The 22,041-nt window shown below is 40.2% G+C and overlaps 3 pseudogenes; all 3 read left to right on the top strand.

The window, feature by feature from the left end:
* The first annotated feature begins 1,335 nt into the window (after window positions 1-1,335).
* On the top strand, window positions 1,336-1,781 carry LOC101130954 (putative V-set and immunoglobulin domain-containing-like protein IGHV1OR21-1; annotated as a pseudogene).
* A 5,196-nt stretch (window positions 1,782-6,977) lies between these two features.
* On the top strand, window positions 6,978-7,591 carry LOC134757154 (immunoglobulin heavy variable 3-23-like; annotated as a pseudogene).
* An 8,604-nt stretch (window positions 7,592-16,195) lies between these two features.
* Window positions 16,196-16,738, top strand: LOC134757153 (immunoglobulin heavy variable 3-49-like; annotated as a pseudogene).
* The last annotated feature ends 5,303 nt before the right edge of the window (window positions 16,739-22,041 follow it).

Raw genomic sequence — 22,041 nt, 5'->3', positions numbered from 1 at the left:
ATGCAAACATGATGAATGTACACTTGCTACATCTCCAATTGTGTACTGTTTTCCTTACTTCTGTTTGAAGAAGGAAGTTGTATACTCAGGTCTAGTATCAGTGTAGGGGGTGCTCCCTATTTGCGAGATACTAGAAAAAAATGGTAAGTTAGAGGCCCATTATTATAAAAATCTACTAGCTCCGTGTCAGTGTGTGTGTGTGTGTGTGTGTGTGTGTGTGTGTGTGTGTGAATGTGTGTGTTATTGAAACAGAAGACATGGAGTGGGCATTGATCCACAAGCATAGATACCTACAGGCACTCTTAGATGTAATATTTAACTGCAGGAGTCTAAATAAAATAAAGGATTCGCCAAAACTCTTGAAAATTTTGGTGCTGACTATGTGTCCACTGATTCAATGCATCCTGAGTTCCAGGGAAGGGCTCCCCAATTCTTTCATAGAGTTGACTGGATCTCCTAAGGTCAATGTTTTCAAACGATGGTGTCAGTAACATATGGTGTCACTGAAAGAGCATTTTAAACTAGGGCATGGCCACTTCCTATAGCCCTAGAGACACTGAGAGATAAATGCCCTGTGAGCCCAGATGGAAACCTCCATGCAGGGCAGAGGCAGTGCTGCAGGGGGTGCCCAGGACCCACCCAGAACAGGCTCCAGCCCCAGAGCTGGTGCACAGGAGGCTGCAGAGGGAGTCTCTCACAAGGACTGAGTGTTACTTTACTGAAAACCAAAAAATTATAACATGCTAAATAAGAATTTTATGAGGACTATTTATGTATATTTAAATACCCTAATGTATTTAGAAATAAATAAATCAACAATTCAGTGAGAACCACATTTAAAAGGCAAAATTATTACTGCTTTGAGATATTTTACTAGTAAAAAGATAAAGAACAAGAATGGTTTCATTAAATAAAAAGGTACACATTTCAGAGACACACTGGTCCCGAGAGTAAGACTGCAGAGAGCAAATCCTAGAAAGGGCGGAGGCTGTCCATGTGCCATGGGAACTGGGGCTCACGCTGAGAACCATGTCCGGTGTGAGTCAGCTTCTTAGCGGAGAAATTCTCCCTTCACAAATTTCCGGGCATATAAAGGGAAACACGACATTAAATAAGAATGGAGATTTGTACCTCAGCGTCCCACAGTTGTGTGGTCCACGTGAGATCTATTTTCTCTTTCTCGTGCTGGATCAGGTGTAACGCTATGAAGTAGTAGTCCTCATGAATATGCAAATCACCTGAGGTGAACACTACAGATAACTCTGTGCCCTGAGAGCATCACCCAATAACCACATCCCTCCTCTAGAGAAGCCCCTGAGAGCACAGCTCCTCACCATGGAGTGGACTTGGAGGATCCTAATTTTGGTGGTCGTAGCTGCAGGTAGGATAATTCTCAGTCCCCAGGACTAAGGTGACTGGGTCCAGTCAAAGGGGGTTTTATCCACTCCCGTGTCCTCTCCACAGGTGCCCAGTCCCAGATGCAGCTGGCGCAGTCTGGGGATGAGATGAAGAAGGCTGGGGCATCAGTGAAAGCCTCCTGCAAGACTTGTGGATACACCTTCACCAGTTACTGTATGCACTAGGTGCGCCAGGCCCATGCACAAGGGCTTGAGTGGATGGGAAGGATGTGCCCTAGTGATGGCAGCACAAGCTACGCAGAGAAGTTCCAGGGCAGAGTCACCATGACCAGGGACACATCCACGAGCACAGCCTACATGGAGCTGAGCAGCCTGAGATCTGAAGACACGGCCGTGCATTACTGTGGGAGAGACACAGTGTGAAAACTCATATCCTGAGAGTGTCCGTAACCCTGAGGGAGGAAGCAGCTGTCCCAGTTTTCAGGATATGACAGGATTTATGGGGTTTAATGTTGTTTAGAAAATAGGTTATATAATTGAGGAAAAGAAGAAATAGAAAGATATATGCATTCTAATTATATAGGAAATATTCTTTTCAAATCTCACCCTATAAGCAAAATTAACAGAGTGGGAAAAGCAGCAATCAATCAAGCTGAAACAAACATTCCCATGGAGGATTTGTGGGGGCACACGTTTTAAAATTGAATGGGTAAATCATTTAGGGCAAGATTGCTTGATCAAATACTAAGACTAAATGTAATTTCTGAGAAATTGCCTATCTTTTTATATTAAATTTATTATAAAGCAGTTTTAGGGTTACAGCAGATGTAAAAAGTAGAAACAGAGAGCTCCCATGTACCCCTGCCCAACACATACACAGCCCTCCCCATGATCAGCTCCCTGAAACAGAGTCCTCACTGCGTTATGTGGGATGAACCTACATGGACGCACTAGTTCTTTCCTTTCCTGGTGGTCCCCCGGTATAACAAACATAAATTATTTTGAAGCGCCACAGGTTCTTCAAGTGGGTTACTGGGAATGATGCCAGTTAGACGGAAAGTGGGTGGGGCCATTCCTTTTTGCTCTCTTTCTTCAGGAATCCATAAAATGCACATTGACCTAGAGCTCATCTGACTCCTGGTTTTCTATGCCCCTTCCCAGAGGGTAAGTTCTCCAAGCGTGGGAGGCAGGTCCATTTCACTAAAAGGCCAGAAGCTTCTGGTGAATTCCATAGTGCACAACCTTTATTGAGAAGTGGAGACTTTGGACATGAGGGATTTCACGTATGATGCCCTGGAGTTGGAGTCGGATTAAACACAGTGTAAGCTCTTGCGGGTATTTCTGGAGGAGGCCCTTTCTGCAGGAAATTAGAATACATGCAGGGGATCCAGGCAGGAAGAATCACTTCCTTTGACATCGTTTGGCACCTGAAGGAAGCCCTCTCGTGGTTGGGCACTGGTCCCACTTGCTGGCTGCACTTTAGCCAGAGGCCTGCGCCTGATCGTTCTTGCAGTGGGAGAGCCTTACTGGGGTCACAGGTTATAAAAATGCCTGTCACTCTCCAGCTGAGCAAGTCCATATGCGTGCTTGTCAGTGTCAACCCCATGACGAGTGCACTCTGGAAGGTGACAATCTGCACACAAACCTCCTCCCACTAGTTACTCACTACTATACACTACTTTAAAAATTAATACTTATAATTATATAATAACATAATATATATTATATAACTATATAATAATGATTATGAGGATGACATTTGGCTGTTGCAATTTCTTTAGGATCTCTGCATCTCTCTTCACTAGACATGTAAGTCTTCAATTTCTTGTCCTTGTGACACATTGCCCAGTGTTTGAAGCCAAAGTTGTGCCGAGTACCTGAGTATGTCCTCAGAGAAGATCTCAGCAGTGGTTGATTGTTCTACAGGGACTTTTCCAGGAGACCTGTCCCAGGGAGTCATGAGGTTCCTCTGGAAATACTTGCCCCTGCAGGAGATGAGACGGAAGCAGGAGAATCAAGAGCAGGTAACAACATTGTCAGCAGGAGGCTCCAGATGCTTTCCAGACACAGTGAACCTTCACCCACTTACCACACTGCACAGGGAGTGTGCAGGGGCACATTGAGGTGCCTGTCTCTGGGATGTTGGGGGACAAAGTGAAAACCTGAGCTCAGCATCCAGGAAAGTATGAACTCCAGCCCTGATAATGTGTAGCCTGCGTTTTCTTTCCTTCTACGTGAACACTTTGCCTTATTGTTAAGAACAGAGGAGTCTAGGTCTAAGTGCACGGATTACAGACAGCTACGACTTTCCTCTGGGCCAGGCTCCTCTTAATGTACTTCTTGGACTTATTTGTTGATGAAGGTTGGTTCCATTAAATACCAAAACAGGGTTCATATTAAAGAAAAATGAAAGAGTGACAGGTAGATTAAACCCGAGCATCCAGTTCCAGCGATTCTTTGACCCTGCCTTCCCAAAAATCTCTGATATGAACAATGACAATGCCCTCCATGGTTAGATTATATTATAAACTAGATTGAGCTAGAGTGTTTGGTGTATTAAGTCACTAATTTTTTTAGCTTCCCTGTTAGTTTTTTGTTTGTGTGTTAGCATTTACTTTAAAATTCTATTAATCAGTTCTCTAGTTGGTAGAAATTCATTTGAGAGTTTCTTCTCTTGTTGTCCACTTTGATAAGATTTCCAGAAGACATAAGAACCCTTTTTGTTTGCAAAAATATTCCAAAGTTGTACACCATCTAGGAACATATATACTTAATTCTAATTTTTAATTTATTTAAAAGCTCTAATAAGTGCACTGTTTTCTGCCTTTTGAGTTAATTTCACAACACATAGGAGAATATATCCTAAATGAAAGTTTGTGCTAATAATACAAATTGTTGGTAAATAACCCCTATTTTAATTATTGAGGTATTATCCATTAATATATAATCTTAAATCGATGTTCTCAATGGGACTCTTACCTAAAGAATATACAAAATATTTTCCTGATCTTGACATAAAATAGATGTGAACACATTCTTAGTATTCAGCCATGTCTCCTGTCTATCACATTATGAACCACATGCTAACTTTGATTTACTTGGGACTTGTTCTAATTTCAAACTAGTTATTTTTTTATCTTCATGCAGCTGGACTATTATGTGTGGCTATTTTATCACAGAATGATAAAGACAACTTTAACAATTTTCACTGCAGGCATGTCTAGGCAAGCCCCCTGTGCACAATGACCTTGGTGGGTTGGACATTCTATGGGGACTCTCCTCTGTCTTCCTAGGAGAGTTATCTGCCTCCTCCCTCTATCATTTTCCTCTTTGAATAAGTGCATCTAACTGCCGTTAGAATACAGACAAAGGCCAACCTTAACTGCTCCCAGCTGACAGGGGATGCTGTTTCGGGAAGATCTCCCTTGGAGGCCTGTCTAAGGGACCCAGTAAAAGGGAGCCATTATCCCAGGCTTCACTTGGATGACCATTTGGAGTTGATGCCTGAAGGTGAGAAGAGACAAAGCGGGTTATTAGAAGACATGTATCAAAACCAAACAAGGTGGTAAGGACAGTTTGAAAAAAAAATCCGAGGCTGCTGACACGCCCAGATAACTGGCGGCTGTAGTTATGCCTGCTAAGATTTGGTTGCATGGGGCTTGGCTTTCGTTAGCTCCCTTGGACTTCTTTTCTGAAACAAAGAAACCTCCGGGTTAGGGGGACCCTATTTATTCCAGTCACCTGGCATGATTTGCAGGATAATTGCTCAGAATTAAAATATTCATCCAGATTTTTATATAACCCATGCCTTTGTTTCTTCTGAGCTGCAGCCAGAGATCATTGGTTGGTTCACAGCGATAAGCAGAGTTACTCTAAAATGGAGGCAAATACTTAAAACTGATTTCTTCTCTCAGTTAATGGATTCTGTAGAGAAAAGTAGCTACTCGGCATGGGAATGTAAAAAAAATGAGTAAACTATGATCTTATTCTGAACTCATTAACAACAAACCTGAAAAACCAATTGAAGAGACTGTAATTTAAAGACAAATGTATGATATGTTTTGAAACATAATTTTTCTCTCTCCAGTTCTGATTTTTGTCAGAAACTAATCATTATAGGACTGAGTTGTTTGCAAAATGAACTTTAGTCTTGTGGTTGGTCGGATCATTTGCATAAAGTGAAACCATAATAATTAATAATAATTCTGTAGGAAAAGCCTGCAAGCACCAGGAGCTTCACAGTCTAACACTATGAGCACGTGCATCCTCCAGCAACTCACTGAATATTTTCAAGTCAGCCGGTTCTTAGCTTAAATAACATCCAGTTGGTATCTGTCCCAGGTACACTAATATATGGTTCTCTCTGCAGGCCCCTCTCTCCACAGATTTAAGGTTTTTTTTTCCTCTGTGATATCAACTCAGATATGTTGAAGGTTTTTCCCATATTTGTGATTTTTCAGGTTTGTTGTTAATGAGGTCAGAATAAGATCATAGTTTACTCATTTTTTTATGTTCCCATGCTAAGTAGCTACTTTTCTCTATAAAACCCATTAGCTGAGAGAAAAAATAACATTTTCCTAACAGTGAACAATTAAATAGTTTGACACATATTTATGTACCGGTATATAATGCAGCTTCAAATCAAGGTGTGCCTCAATAATAAAAAACATGGCTAAATTCTCAAAGAATTGTGCTGAGTGAAAGAAGCTAAGGAATTAAGAGTAAATTTTATATGATTCATTTGTATAAATTTTAGAAGAAGCCACTACCATAAATTAAAATGAAGAAGATTTAAATTTTTCTGAAAAAATGGGGTTGGGAATGATGGGGATGTGATTTAAGTTTCAGAGGAATAAGAAAAAAGATTTAGGGATTAATTTAATTATTCAAAACTTGATTGAAGTGCTGAGTGAATGGCTGCAAACATAGCTCTACATTTTTCAAATCCTTCCCTATAAATTTGAATTAATCATTTATTTATTATACTTGAATAAAGCAATAACAAAGAAATAAATGAATATTTTTGCTAAAATGGAGCAATAAAAACACTGATATTGACAGAAGAAATATGACTGACTTCTGAAAACACGCATGAACCATGGTTCACTCTGCATATTTAGGTGAATTACAGAAAGTTGTCATAACAGACGGGGAATCCTGCAGACTTCACTAGGCATGGTCCACGCTGCCCTGGAGTTGTCTCAGGGGAGCTGCCTGCTCTGGTGATTAGAGCACAGGCCCAGATAATAGGATTACATTTTTTTAGATGTGTAAACTTAGACGCACTGCACAACTGCTGTATTCTCTATGTAAATTATCTCCTGTAAAATACAACACTGAAAGCTGCATTAAATATATTGTGTAAATATGTAAAAATAAAATCAGATTATGAGAGCTAAATGTTAATCAAGGCACAATCACATAATATAAAATTATATTTTCCTAAATGATGGAATTACTACCAATCTCCCCCAGGACACTTCATCTGCACCAAGCCCGGCCTCTCCTCAGATGTCCCACCCCAGAGCTTAGTATATAGTGGGGGACATGCAAATAGGGCCCTCCCTCTACTGATGAAAACCAGCCCAGCCCTGACCCTGCAGCTCTGGGAGAGGAGCCCCAGGCCTGGGATTCCGAGGTGTTTCCATTCGGTGATCAGCACTGAACACAGAGGACTCGCCATGGAGTTTGGACTGAGCTGGGTTTTCCTTGTTGCTATTTTAAAAGGTGATTCTTGGAGAACTAGAGATATCGAGTGTGAGTGAACATGAGTAAGAGAAACAGTGGATTTGTGTGGCAGTTTCTGACCAGTGTCTCTGTGTTTGCAGGTGTCCAGTGTGAGGTGCAGCTGGTGGAGTCTGGAGGAGGCTTGGTCCAGCCTGGGGGGTCCCTGAGACTCTCCTGTGCAGCCTCTGGATTCACCTTCAGTAGCTACCACATGAGCTGGGTCCGCCAGGCTCCAGGGAAGGGTCTGGAGTGGGTCTCAGTTATTTATAGTGATGGCAGTAGCACATACTACGCAGCCTCCGTGAAGGGCAGATTCACCATCTCCAGAGACAATTCCAAGAACACGCTGTATCTTCAAATGAACAGCCTGAGAGCTGAGGACACGGCCGTGTATTACTGTGCGAGAGACACAGTGAGGGGAGGTCATTGTGCGCCCAGACACAAACCTCCCTGCAGGAACGCTGCGGGGGGGAAATCAGCTGCAGGGGGCGCTCAGGAGCCACTGATCAGAGTCAGCCCCAGAGGCAGGTGCAGCTGGAGGCTGTTTCCTGTCAGGATGTGGGACTTTGTCTTCTTCTGACGGTTCCCCAGGGAACCTCTCTAAGTTTAGAATTCTGTGGTTCCTAATGTCATCTCTACATATTTTCAAAAGATCATTTTAATGTGAGGGCATAACCTCTCATGCACCAAATGCACACTGATGCTTACAAAGATGAAAAGTTCTCAACCGTTGTCACCAGGATCGCAGTCCTGAGGAAGCTCATGGGTGCCTGATGAGTCTCCTCCATTCAGGCCCAGTACAGAAACCTCAGAGAGATTCCCGGACTAGAATGGCAGGGATTCTGATCACAGCCAATAGAGAGGCTGGGCCATGGTCAGTGTCCTGTAGAAGCTCACAGGGTTCAAGTCTGACCCTTCTCCTGACCCTAAAGCCAATCCGCGTCAGCACTGATCTGGTGCTCCTTTTGCTCCCAATACATGTTCTTTCTTTGGAGTGTTTGTTCTCCCTTTTTTATTTGCTTTTCTTTCTTCCTGAAAAAGAAACACATGGTCTCTGTGGTCTACACTCCAGGGCTCAAGGCATTTTCTTGGAGCTCAGGTGGGGCTCAGGCTGTGGCTACTCCAGCCACGTGGGAGAGGCTGATGGGATTTCCTTCTCTCCCCATATTCTCAGGACCCTCCTCTGTGTTGTGTGTAGACACATCTGGGAATGCAATTGGCTGTTAATAGTGAAGGGGATAAACTCATTTGATCAAAATGGGATGTGGATGTGGAATTAACCCTGTTCTATGCACACTGTCAGAGTCATCTTCTTCAGAAGTAGTGTTAGAAAGAGCTGGTGAAATTTATCGGCATCAAAATGGATCCCCTTGTGTTAAAACCCTGATGAATGAAGCTGGGGAAGGCCATGAAGGAGGGTTCTAACACATATTCCTGATGAATGAAGCTGGGGAAGGCCATGAAGGAGGGTTCTAACACATATTCCTGATGAATGAAGCTGGGGAAGGCCATGAAGGAGGGTTCTAACACATATTCCTGATGAGTGAAGCTGGGGAAGGCCATGAAGGAGGGTTCTAACACATATTCCTGATGAATGAAGCTGGGGAAGGCCATGAAGGAGGGTTCTAACACATATTCCTGATAAGATGAACTGTCATAAATAGACTCTGCACAGCCACAGCCTTTTACACGGAGGCCACCACAATCTTAAATGATTTATTTCTCCAAGTAAATCTGCCCCGCAACTGCCTGTTCAACCTTACACCGCTGTCTCAAAATAGCTGCTGTCACCCTCCTCATTTTTCCTTAATTCTCTTTTTTATTATTTTTTAAATTATACTTTAAGTTCTAGGGTACATGTGCTCAAAGTGCAGGTTTGTTACATATGTATACATGTGCCATGTTGGTTTGCTGCACCCATTAACTCATCATTTACATTAGGTATTTCTCCTAATGCTATCCCTCCCCCTTCCCGCCACCCCATGACAGGCCCCGGTGTTGTGATGTTTCCCACCCTGTGTCCACATGTTCTCCTTAATTTTTTATCTTCCTTTTCCTACCTGAATGTACTCATACATATTTTAATTGAAATGCACATCCTAGAAAAAATATTATTATACTTTAGGGTCTCTTTCTGTCTGTTATTCAGGTTGACAAGCTGCAGACGGACATGCCACATTTCTGTGAGACGTAGAGGATGACAGTTTTTGGAGATGTCTAAGAATCTCCAATGTCCATAAGATCAGCCATCAATAAGTGCAGACTGGAGCTCCCAGAGAGAGGCGAAGCTGCTGAATCGCCATGGAATTTCATTTTCTCCAGTTCTGCTCTGATGGAATCAGGCCCACCTATTTTATCAATGACAATCTACCTAACTTAGAGTCAATTGATAACAGTATTAATATCATCTATTAAGTAAATTCATAACTATATATATAGTAAGAGAGGGAGAGAGAGAGACGGAGTCTTGCTCTGTTACCCAGGGTGGAGTGCAATGTCATGATCTTGGCTCACTGCAACCTCTGTCTCCGGAGTTCAAGCAGTTCTCCTGTCTCAGCTGCCTCCCAGTATCTGGAAATACAGGCGCAGGCCACCATGTCTGGCTAATTTTTGTATTTTTAGTAGAGATGGTGTTTCACCACATTGGTCAGGCTGGTCTCAAACTACTGACCTCAGGTGATCCACCCACCTCAGCCTCCCAAACTGCTGGGATTACAGGTGCAGGCCACCAAGTCCAGCTAATTTTTGTATTTTTAGTAGAGACGGGGTTTCACAATATTGGTCTGGCTGGTCTCAAACTCCTGATCTCAGCCTCCCAAAGTGCTGGGATTAAAGATGTGAGCTACTGTGCCCGGCCAACATCACCTATATTAATGTTGGATTGAATAACTACAAAGTCTACCCTAACCAAGTGTACCATCAAACTTACCATTACCCAGAGGGAAGAATCTTTAACATGAGATTGATTTCTTAAGTGTTTTAAGGTGTAAAACTGACCACTGTACAATCACCCAATTATGATTTTGCTAATGAGTTGTAGAAGTTGCATGCACATTTTGGATATTAACACTTTTTCAGATGCACGGCTTATAATTATATTCTCTCTTTCTGTGGGTTGGAAATTTTTTCCACGCTTTGCAGCATCTTTTTGCTGTGATGTAGTTCTGCTTGTTCAAGTCTGCTTTTATTGTCTGTGCCTTTAATTTGAAATATAGGAAATCATTCTTAATATTATTTTCTGGGTGGGGGAAATTTTACAATTGCAAGCCATACGTTTAAGTATTTCCCCCTTTTAGAGTAAATTTTGGTATTTAATCTAAACTAAAATTCATAATTTTTTGCATGTGTAGATTCAGTTTTTCTAACACCCTCTTAGGGAGAGACTTTGATTCATCCATTGTATATTGTTAGTTCTCATGCTGAAAATCAGTTTGCTGTAGATATATTAGTTTATTTCTGAGCTCTCTCTATATATTAATGCCAATACCATCCTGTTATTATTTATGGATCAAAATGTGCATATTTGTGAATTTCAAAATGTTGTTCAGAACTCGTACATGCCAACAACTGTGTTTCTCCTGCACTCTTGGGCTAGTGAAGCTCTCACAGACCCTCTCTCTCACCTGTGCCATCTCTGCATTCTCCATCACAACCAGTGCTTCCTGCTGGAACTGCATCCATCACCCCCACAAGGAAGGGACTGGAGCGAATCAGGTGCACAGGTCATGAGGGAGTGCACATTCCAACCCACTCCTCAAGAGTCCAGTCACCATCTCCAGATCCACATCCAAAAAACAGTGTTTCCTATAGCTGAGCTACCTGAGCAACAAGTACACAACCATGAATTTTAATACAAAAGACACAGCGAGGGGAAGTCATTGTGAGCCCAGATACAAACCTCCCTGCAGGGGGAGCTCAGAAACAGCAGGAGGCACTCAGGACACCAGGGAACACTCTGGACACATCAAGGCAGGTGCAATGGGGGGACAAGGGGCTGGAGATGGGGTTTGGCATCACCATTGTATTTCACCACTGGACACCCACCACCGTGTTTATTCTTATGTACCTGATTCTGTGTATTATTAGAAAATGGCATTTATATAAATATATAGCCATATGTAGGTGCATCAAGTTGTCCTCTCCATCGTATGTGCACCTTTCCACTAAGACTCTGAGTCCCTGTATTTATATGAGCACCTCATAAATTATGGCCAAGTATGTGGGATCTCTATCTTTTCTTTCTCCCTTCTTCCCTCCTTCTCTCTCACTCACAAACTCACACACACGCAAAATTCTACAACTTCAGTTACCTGATGTGTTGAAGACAGTTTATAAAGTGCAGCTTTTCCAGTTTAGCTGATGTTCATATTGCTGTGAGAATAGGAACATTGTGTTTCTCAGCTGTGTATTTCTCTAAGATAACAGCAACTTTTTTTTTTAATTTGACCTTTTTTAAAAATTTTATTATTATTATACTTTAAGTTTTAGGGTACATGTGCACAAAGTGCAGGTTTGTTATATATGTATACATGTGCCATGTTGGTGTGCTGCACCCATTAACTCGTCATTTAGCATTAGGTATATCTCCTAATGCATTTTTTTAAATACCCAGATACAGAAAGCAATCCAAATATCAATCAGCAGCTTAATCATAAACAAATTGTGGTAAATTCATTCCCTGGAAAATCACCCACTGTTACATTCTGGTACCGCTGGATACGTTCAACAGCAAGGGTAAAGTCACAAGTACATACGATGAGTCAAATAAGACAGATAAATACAAGTACATACATACAATTCCTCTTTTATAAATTCTATAAAATTAATACCAATCTAAAGTTACATAAAGAAAACCAGTAGTTGACTCTGGGTGTGGTGTGAGAAGGAAAGATGTAGGAACAAGAAATTACAGGAAAACAGGAGGAAATTTTGAGGGCACTTGAGTTTTTTCTGTGTTGAGAAAGGTAATGGTTATGTCACTATTCGTCAAATTGTGCACATTATGGGATGGCTATTATTTGCTAATTTCACCTTATTAAAATATTCCAAATTTAAACACATATAATTTGGTAGAAAATAAGTTAGACAGAGATGAATAAAATACATGAGAAATAAAAAAAGAAAATCACAGAACGTTGGCATAAGGACTTCACTCATCAAACTGAAGAAATTTTAAATTTCTCAACACAGAATTAAAGATTTAATTAAAGATATATGAGAAATCAAAGACTCCTGGATATATACATGAATAAACCCTAAGCCTACCTATATTTTTAGGGAAACACTAGAATACAACAAAATAATATCATGAATTCATTACATAATGGGCGTTAATCAAACCCCACCAGGCATGTCCAGCTGTGTCCTGGGGTTGGTTCAGGGAACAGGTGTGTCCTGTGGTTAGGAGACGTGGCAACAAGCTCACAGCATCAGTTCTAGTTGACACCATAAAAAGGCCAAGAGATCACAACCAAAATGTAGTGTGGATGTCACATCTGTGGGTGCCGCACACTCCCCCATGTGAATATGGAAAGGTTAATTACCTCTTGAGGTGTCTGCTGAGAGTAGAGCTGGTCTCTCAGGAATGTCCAAAATGGCTTGATTGAGCAAGAAAGGAGACTGGCTCAGGGTTGCTATACCAGTTTGGTGGTGGAGGCAGAGTGAGGGTTCTCACTCACAGAAATGAGTTTGTGGGGTTTGAGCCTCCAAATGGCATCAAATGAGGGAGTTCTTGTGATTCCTAACTAGATCCACCTCGTGTCGGAACGAAAGGAGATGATGGAGGAATGAGCCTTAAGTTATCAGCAGTCAGACATCAAAACAAGTCTGATGACTTATTCTATGTGGCAACTATAAATAAATGAATAAAAATAGATCATAATAAATGAATTATTCATAATAAATGAATAAAAATATGAATAAAAATAGATCAGTGTCCAATATGGGTGGACAAAAACCAGGTCTACACAAAACAAGAAGACTGCTTATAAGAATAAGCAAATCATAATGAAAAGGAGGAAAATGAGGTGAAAGGCACGGGGCAGGGGATTACACAAGGGTCCTGTTCCAATGTCTTGTGTGGAGACTTTTCATTACCTAAAATCATCCGCTTGTTCTGAATGTCTTAGGTGAGTTGTCTGCTCCAAAACATCAGAAGCGCCAGAGGATTCATGAGGATATTCAGTTTAATATCTTCTATTTAAGGTGCCTTACAATAGTGTAAAATTCTTAATTATTATTATTATAATAAGAGATAGGGTCTCACTGTGTCACACAGGTTGGAGTGCAGTGGCACAACCATAGCTCACTGTAACCTTGAACCTCTGGCTCACACAATCCTTCTTTATAAGCCTCCTGAGTAGTGAGGACTAGAGGGGTGCACCATGAGACCAAGCTGATTTTTTTAATTCTTTCATAGAAGTGGGGTCTCTCTATGTTATCCAGGCTGGTCTCGACTACTAGTCTTATGTGATTCCCCCGGTTTTGCTTCTCAAAGTGGTAGAATTATAGACATGAGCCACGATATTCGGTCTGAACTGATTCTTTAGTTGCAAAATATCAACCCAAGAATTGATATTTTTTTCTGCAGTGTTTTGGTTAATATTGCCTGATAAAATTTATTCTAATTTGTTTCAACAGCAGAATTCTTCCTGACTTTTTTTCCAATATATGTATTTTCATGGTTGAAGATCACAAAATACTGTTAAAAGATGACATAAAAAGGCAACCTTAAACTTTTGGTGATTGGAGTTAGTATAATACAAAAATTACGTCCAATATTGTGTAACACACACATGCAAAAAGACGAAGGTGAGCAATGAGGGTAAACTTTCTAAATGTATGAATCTTCCAGCTCCCAAGTCATAGGATAGTAACTGATGTGGCCTGAGGGAGGTACCAGAGTGACACAGTGCTAGTGGGATAACTCTTGGCCAAGAGAGTTTCAATATTTTATTAAAGTTTTTATATTTTTTCAATTTAATGATGCCATTTTTTCAACATATTCAGAATATTGTGAATGGGATTGATTCTGGATGATATGAACAATGGGAACGCCTTCTATGTTTAGATAATATTACGGACCAGGTTGAGATTGAAAGTTTGTAGAAATGATGCACCATAACATTAGTCTAGTTTCCATACTAGGCATTTTCTCTTTGCTTCCATTTCATTTCAAATTTATATGTCAGATCTCTAGAATGTAATAATTTATTTAATAATGTCTTTTCTTGTGGTCCATTTTGATGGGGCTTCCAGAAGATTTGAAAACCTCTTCTGCCTGCAGGACATTTTAAAATTCTGCACTACGGTAAAACATCTGTATTTAATCATGGTCTTCGGTTTATTGACAAGCTCTAGTAAGTGCAATAACTTCTGCCTTCTGAGCTGATTTTACATCAGATAGAGGAATTTATCCTAAATGAAAGTTTGTACTAGTAATATAAATTATGAGTTAATAACCACCACCTTTATTATTTAGGTGTTATTCATCAAGAAACAATGTTAAATCAAGGCTCTCAATGGGAATATTACCCAAGTGGTATACAAAATGTTTTACTAATCTAGATAAAACAGATGTGAACACTCTCTTAGTATCCAGCCCTGTCTCCTGTCTGTCACATTATTAACCACACGGTAACTTTGACTTCACTTCGGACTCGTTCTAATTTTCAGATTCGTTACATATTAAGCTTAATGTCTCTAGACTATTCTAGCAGAGAGTGAAGAAAGACAAGCTAGACTGACAAACAACCTAGGCTGACAAACTTCTTGTCACTCTCTATAAGAACTTGCTTCTCCCTGAACTTCAGACTTGTTGCGTGTTTTGAAACATTAATTATCAAAAGTATTAAAGAAAATTTGCAAAGCTACATCTTCTATGTTTATGTTATTGTTGATGCAATTGTAAAAAATAAGGAAAATGTATTCCTTTTCTACGTGCGTTTCCAAACTTAATAGCAGATTTTTAGTAAGACCAAGAATAATAAAAAATTCAAATATTGTTCAGCTGCTTAATAGAAAAACAAATTATGGTAAATTTGTTTGCTAGAATGCTATCCAGTATTTAGAATAAATAAATGTCTGCTATACCCAACTATAAGGTAAAATATCGAATTACATATGTTAAGTAAAATAAGCCAAACAAATAAGAATATATACTGCATTGATTTGTATAAATTTTAATAAACTAAATGACTCAGCAGCAATGTATAGCTCAGGAGTTGCCAGAGAAATGGTAGAAGAATGAAAGGGAAAAGGAGGAAGAATGTAGAAGAACAAAAGGAAATGTTGAGAATTCTCTTGTCCACCTTGATAACAATGATGGTTACATCATATTTATCAATTGTACAATTTAAATATGTGAAAGTTTATTATCTGTAAACTAAAACTCTCAAAATTTATTACAAGCAAACAAATGGAAACTTAGACAAAGAAGGAGTGATAGAAAGATAGAAAAAATGTATATTAAATTTCAGAAATACCTAAGAACTTATCTGCCTGAACCCTAGTTCTCACCATATTTTTAGGTGAATGCTAGAATGCAGCAAAATCACACATGTTCTCACTACAGAAAGTGGGTTCCACAACCACACTAGGCACGCCCAGCTCTGTCCTGGAGTTGGCTCAGGGAGTAATTGGGGCCAGTGATGAGGAGCACAGGCTCAGGTACTGGGGCTTACTCATCCAGACGTGAGCTCTTAGACACATACTTAGCCCTTTCTCCATGTGTGGTTGACTTCCACATCTGTACATGGAGAAACAATTGACTCTGACAAAACATAATTTGCACAAATATGTAAAAATAAAATAGGATGATCAATTCAAAAAGTTTATCACAGCATAATTTTATAATAAGACAGCATATTTTCTGAGTACCATCGTTGTCACCAAATTCTTGCAGGGCACAGTCATTTTATCTGGGTACTGCCTTCTTGTCAGGCTTCCCACCCCAGAGCTTGCTATATAGTAGGAGACATGCAAATAGGGCCATCTCTCTGCTGAAGAAAACCAGCCCAGCCCTGACTCTGCAGCTCTGGGAGAGGGGCCCCAGCCCTGGGATGCCCAGGTGTTTCCACTTGGTGATCAGCACTGAACACCGACCACCAACCATGGAGTCTGGGCTGAGCCGGTTTTTCCTTGTTGCTATTTTAAAAGATAATTAATAGTGAACTAGAGATACTTAGTGTGAGGGGACATGAGTGAGAGAAACAGTGGATAGTGTGGCAGTTTCTGATCACGATGTCTCTGCAGGTGTCCAGTGTGAGGTGCAGCTGGTGGAGTCTGGGGGAGGCTTGGTACAGCCTGGGGGGCCCTGAAACTCTCCTGTGCAGCCTCTGGATTCACCTTCCGTTAACTACTACATGGAGTGGATCCGCTGGGCTCCAGGGAAGGGGCTGGAGTGGGTAGGTTTCACTAAAAACAAAACTAATGGTGGAACAACAGAATACGCCGCGTCTGTGAAAGGCAGATTCACCATCTCAAGAGATGATTCCAAAAGCATCGCCTATCTGCAAATGAACAGCCTGAAAACCGAGGACACGGCCGTGTATTACTGTACCGGAGACACAGTGAGGGGAGGTCAGTGTGAGCCCAGACACAAACCTCCCTGCAGGGGTGCGCGGGGCCACCAGGGGGCGGTCGAAACCCACTGAGGGCGGGACAGGAGCAGGTGCCGGGAGAGGTTTCCTTTCTCCTCAGCTGGAGAAGTCAGGTTTGTATTTGCAGGACTCTGCAGCATTCTAGGCTGTGACATTTTATCACTTGTATTTATTATGACTTTATTATCGTTAGTATTTAAATTTTAGTAATTATTAAAATTATATATAAGTACATTTTAAATATGTACTTTGAAGATATAAACATTGCTAATTATTTGCACTGATTCTTCCAGAGTTTATTAACATTTGTTGACATCAGCAACTACATAGCTATAGGGACATAAATTTATAAACATAGAAAGATGTATCGGCAAGGCATGGTGGCCTGTGCCTGTAACCCCAGCTTGGGAAGCTGGGGCAGAAGTACTGCTTGAACCCAGAAGGCGGAGGTTGCAATGAGCCGTGATCGCGCCACTGCACTCCAGCCGGGCAACTGAGACTCCATCTCAAAAAACTAAATAAATAAAAAGAAAGAAAGAAAAAAAGATGTACAAATACACAGACCTATGCATATATGTGTAGGCATTCATATTAAACATTAAGATAAAATAATTCTAAAAACATGTCCTGAAGAATCAAAATTAATGATGAACTAAATATAAATTATTGGAGTAATTCATAATTGATTTCGGTTATTTTTAATTGTTTACATTTTGTGATTTTACACAAAATATTAGTCATATATCCTGATAAAACAGGTCAAAATGTTATATCAAGAGTTTATTTACTTTGTATTACTAATAACATAAAATGTTCCACATATTTTTAGCCATGTTTTACTTATCTGTGAAATGTGTGTTTATTAATTTTTCATTTTAATATGTCACCTTTATCTTTCTAATTTCCTGGATTTAATTCCACTACAGCTGAATGCATTTTAATAATTATTGTAATCACATTTACATTTTTTATTTGAATTTTCATATATATTTTATTAGGATTTTAATATCAACATAAATATTTTCCTACCATTGTCTATTTTCTATTTTTATGATATAAAATTAACATAAAAATGCTTAGATTTTCAATGTACAGCTTGAGGGCTTCTGACAAATGTGCGCACAAATAAAGAATTATTTGCTTACTTTTTAGTGTATACCGAGGAGTGGGATTGCTGGGTAAAATGATATCTCTGTTTTAAGTTCTTTGAGAAATCTCCAGTCTGCTTTCCAAAGGGGCAAGATTAACTTATATTTTTCTCATCAGGGTATAAGTGTTCTCTTTTCTCCACAGTCCCACCAGCATTCATTGTTTTTTGACTTTTTCGTGATAGCCATTCTGAGTGGTGTGTTGCTGCACACCCACAATCATCTCATATTTGATAAGGCTGATGAAAACAAGCAATGAGGAAGGGACTCCCTGTTCAATAAATGGTGCTGGGACAACTGGCTAGCCATGTGATGAAGATTGAAGCTGGATGTCTACTTTCAACATACACAAAATTAACTCAAAATTGATGAAAGACGTAAATGTAAGACCTCAAACCATAAAAATCCTTGAAGACAACCTAGGAAATACTCTTCTCGACCCCAACTTTGACGAATAATTTTTGGCTGAGTATCCAAAAGCAATTTCATCCAAAACACAAATAGATGAGTGGGACCTAATTAACTAAGGAGTTTCTGCACAGCAAACCTGCCAGGAGATGCTCAGGACACCAGAGAGAACTCAGTTAAACCAGGGGGCGCTCAGAACAGCAGAGTGTGCTCAGGACACCAGGGGGCGCTCAGAACCACCAGCGGGCGCTCAGGAGACACCAGAGCTCCCTTAGGAGGCCCCTCCACATTAGGTCCCTGGGCAGGGTGGGGTTTCCTTTTTGAACTTGCTATTTTTTGACCTTGTAAAGCAAAGATCTTCCCCAGGATCTCTTAGTATTTCTTCCTTGTAACTCATGTCTTGTTTTGTTTTTGTTTTTGTTTTTGTTTTTGTTTTTTGTTTTTGGTCACCTACAAAAACTTAAACTTAGAACAGTTGATTCAGAAAGGCAGGAAAGCAGGCATTCCTCTAAGTCTCCCCTGAGACAAATACATATATGATTTCTTCCTCCCCACCATAATTTATGTAAAAATGAAGATTCACTGAGTCAGACTAAATTGTGTATTCAGTGGAAGGATAATAAATGACACAAAAGAATGCAACCTATTGTCTCTTAACTTCTTCTAACCTGCAAGCCCCCATTTTCATTTGTCCTGGCTTACAGGAAAAAAAAAAACAATGTACATTTCACATGTATTGACTGATGTCTCATGTCTCTGTAAAATGTATAAAAGCAAGCTGTACTTCAATCACCTTGTGCACATGTCTCAGGACTTCCTGAGGCTGGTTATGGTTGGGTTCTTAACTTTGGCAAAACAAATGTGTTGGTCTGTTCTCCTGCTGCTGATAAAAACATAATCAAGACTGGGTAACGTATAAAGGAAAGAGTTTTAATTGACTCACATTTCCACGTGGCTGGGGACACTTCGCAATCATGTCAGAAAAGCAAGGGACATCTTACACGGTGGCAGACTAGAGAGAGCTTGTGCAGAGGAACTCCCCTATAGAAAACCATCAGATCTAATGAAACTTATTCACTATCATGAGATCATCATGGGAAAGACCTGCCCCTATGATTCAATTACTTCTCACTGGGTTCTTCCAATGACACACGGGAAATGTGGGACTACAATTCAAAATGAGTTTTGGATGGGGACACAGACAAACCATATTAATAAACTTCCTAAATTGACTGAGACCTGTCTCAGATATTTGTTGTTTATCCTACTCATGTACAGCCTTCAGAGTTCCAAGGCCTATATCAGTTTTCCAGGATTGTTTCCCCTTTTTGTTGGTTATTTCCTCCTTTATTTTCTATGTTTAGTTCCCTTTTCCTCCCACTATTTTCTCATCAGTGGGATGTGAGACTTCACAGCATTTGAAAGGTAGGTAACAGTGAGCCATCTTAACAACATGGGACCTGTTTATCTAAGAATAATCCATTCTATCAATGAAAGATAAAACAAAACAGGAGACCAGAAACTCATTTGGTTGTAAAATGCTTCCTCTGAATGATTTTGAAAAGGAACAGGTGGGGAAAATAGAAAAGGAAAATAAAAACTTGTGATGTCAATTCATTATGTCATGAGGGGGAAAAAATCCTAAAGGATGATCCATGCAAGAAACTGATTTTCCTTTCATTCCTAAGAGAATAGCTACAAATAAAAAGTTAAATATCTTCACAGACAGCTACTCTTTGTTCATTTTACTTCATATAAAGTGCTAACTTAGTTCAGGAGAACTACATAATTTTTCTGTTTCCCTATGTGCTTCTCTCTCATTACAGCATGTAAATTTTCATACTGTCCCTCTTTCCCCTCTATCCAGCTTTTCCCCCTTTTTTGTATTGAAAGCCCTGAAAATCATCTTTGGGGAACGGCACTGACCACAAATTTTTCTGTGATTACTTGTATTTTCATTCCAGGCATGCCCTAACCTTGGCAAAATTAATTTTAATTTGATTGAGATCTGTCTCGGAAACCTTTGGTTTACACTAGGAAAGATCCCAAATTAGGAGCCAATTACTATAAAGCTCAGCCATCCCACTGTGCATGTGTGTGTGCATGTGTGTGTGTGTGTACATGTGTGTTTTAATTTTTGTGGGCTTTGAGCCATGTAGTTCTCTCTGTGGACATACTATTTGGCATGATCTTTGAATAGAGAATTCTGAAAGAAATAAGAGGCTCCTACGAGTTCTCTGAAAGTTTCTGGACTCACCATGGATCTTGACTGTGTCATTGCATCTGACAGTCCCAGGGAACAGACTCTCTGGTGGTTTCAAAGAATCTGTGCTTGGGCTCCCCCTGCAGTTTACTGGGTATAGTAATGTTAAATCACTGTTTCGAGAGACAATTTCGAAAGCATTAGATGCTGCTGAGAGAGGATTGTGAACCAGGGGACAGCCCCTTCATTCTGGTGGAGCAACATTGGGAGAATATGCTCTGTGAGCCCAAACAGCATCCTCCCCTGCAGGGTGAGGGCAGAGCTGCAGGGCAGGCCCAGAGCCCACTCCACACAGATGTCAGCCCTGGAGCTGCTGCAGAGGAGTCTGAGGCGAAAATTTTTCCAGCACCTGAATTACACTTATTTCAAAACAAAAATGCAATTAAAAAGTTAAAATAAGTAATTAATGTCCAGGCACAGTGGCTTACACCTATAATCCCAGAAATTTGAGAGGCTGAGGTGGGAAGATTTATTGAATCCAGGAGTTTGAGATCAGTCTGTGAAACATAGTGAGGCTTCATCTTTATTTTTGAAAATAAAATAAAATAAAACATAAATAATTTAGCAAAAACTACCGATGTGTCTTCCATATCCCATCGTACTTGGAGCATTGATGTAACCCAATGAGTCAATAAGAACCAAATTTGAAAGGAGAAAATTTTAGAGTTTTCAGATATCTTAAGAGTTGGAAGATGTAGAACAAAACTAATTTTATCAACTCAATGTGTGCAAACATTGAGAGACACAGTCATGCCAGTAGTTCAACTTGCAAAGGGCAAAAACCGAAAAAGTTTGCAGTTGTTAGTGATCCATTTGTAGGTGAGATCGTTTTGAGGACCATGTCCTGTGAGAGTCTGTTTCTGTATTAGAGGAGTTCTGTGCTCATGAAGTGCTGGACATGCCAGGGGACAAGTATCAGTAAACAAACATCAGAACTTGAATGTCAGCTCCCCCTGCTGCATTCTCTGTGTGTCATCTCTCTGTTATTTCTCATGCTAGATCAGGTCTTTAGCTATGAAATATTCCACCTAATTTACATGTCAATAGCTTGAAGTCTACTGAGTTTAATACATATTTTTATATATGTTACAGTTACAGTTTGTCCACAAGGACAAGGTTTGTCCACAAGTTTGTCCACAAGGTTACAGTTTGTCCACAAGGACTCAATCACAGAAGTGCAGAGTCCTTTTCGGGCCATATTTAATTCAGTTTATCAGTGCCCTTCAGTATGTGGTTCCTGAGAATTTCACATGACAACACGTTTACCACACTGGAATTTAAGCAATCCAACACATGTTTGTAGCTTTATCTTGTAATAGGCTGTATTTCATATGGCAGCCTCTGCCTCAGTTTAGCTAACACTATGGCTTTGTTTCTCTCTACAAGAACTTGTTTCTCCCAAGATTTCCATGTTTGTGAAAGGAAAAGAAAGCTTTGGGACCCCCATATCACTAAGCCAAAGGGAAAAGTCAAGCTGAAAACTGCTTGGGGCAAACCCACCTCCATTCTTTCCCTAAAATGATAGCTACTAACTGTCA

Source organism: Gorilla gorilla, chromosome 15 (genome assembly GCF_029281585.2).
Source record: "Gorilla gorilla gorilla isolate KB3781 chromosome 15, NHGRI_mGorGor1-v2.1_pri, whole genome shotgun sequence".
Lineage (NCBI taxonomy): Eukaryota > Metazoa > Chordata > Mammalia > Primates > Hominidae > Gorilla > Gorilla gorilla.
Note: the sequence above shows the minus strand (reverse complement) of the source record. Positions and strands in the feature narration are given on the sequence as shown.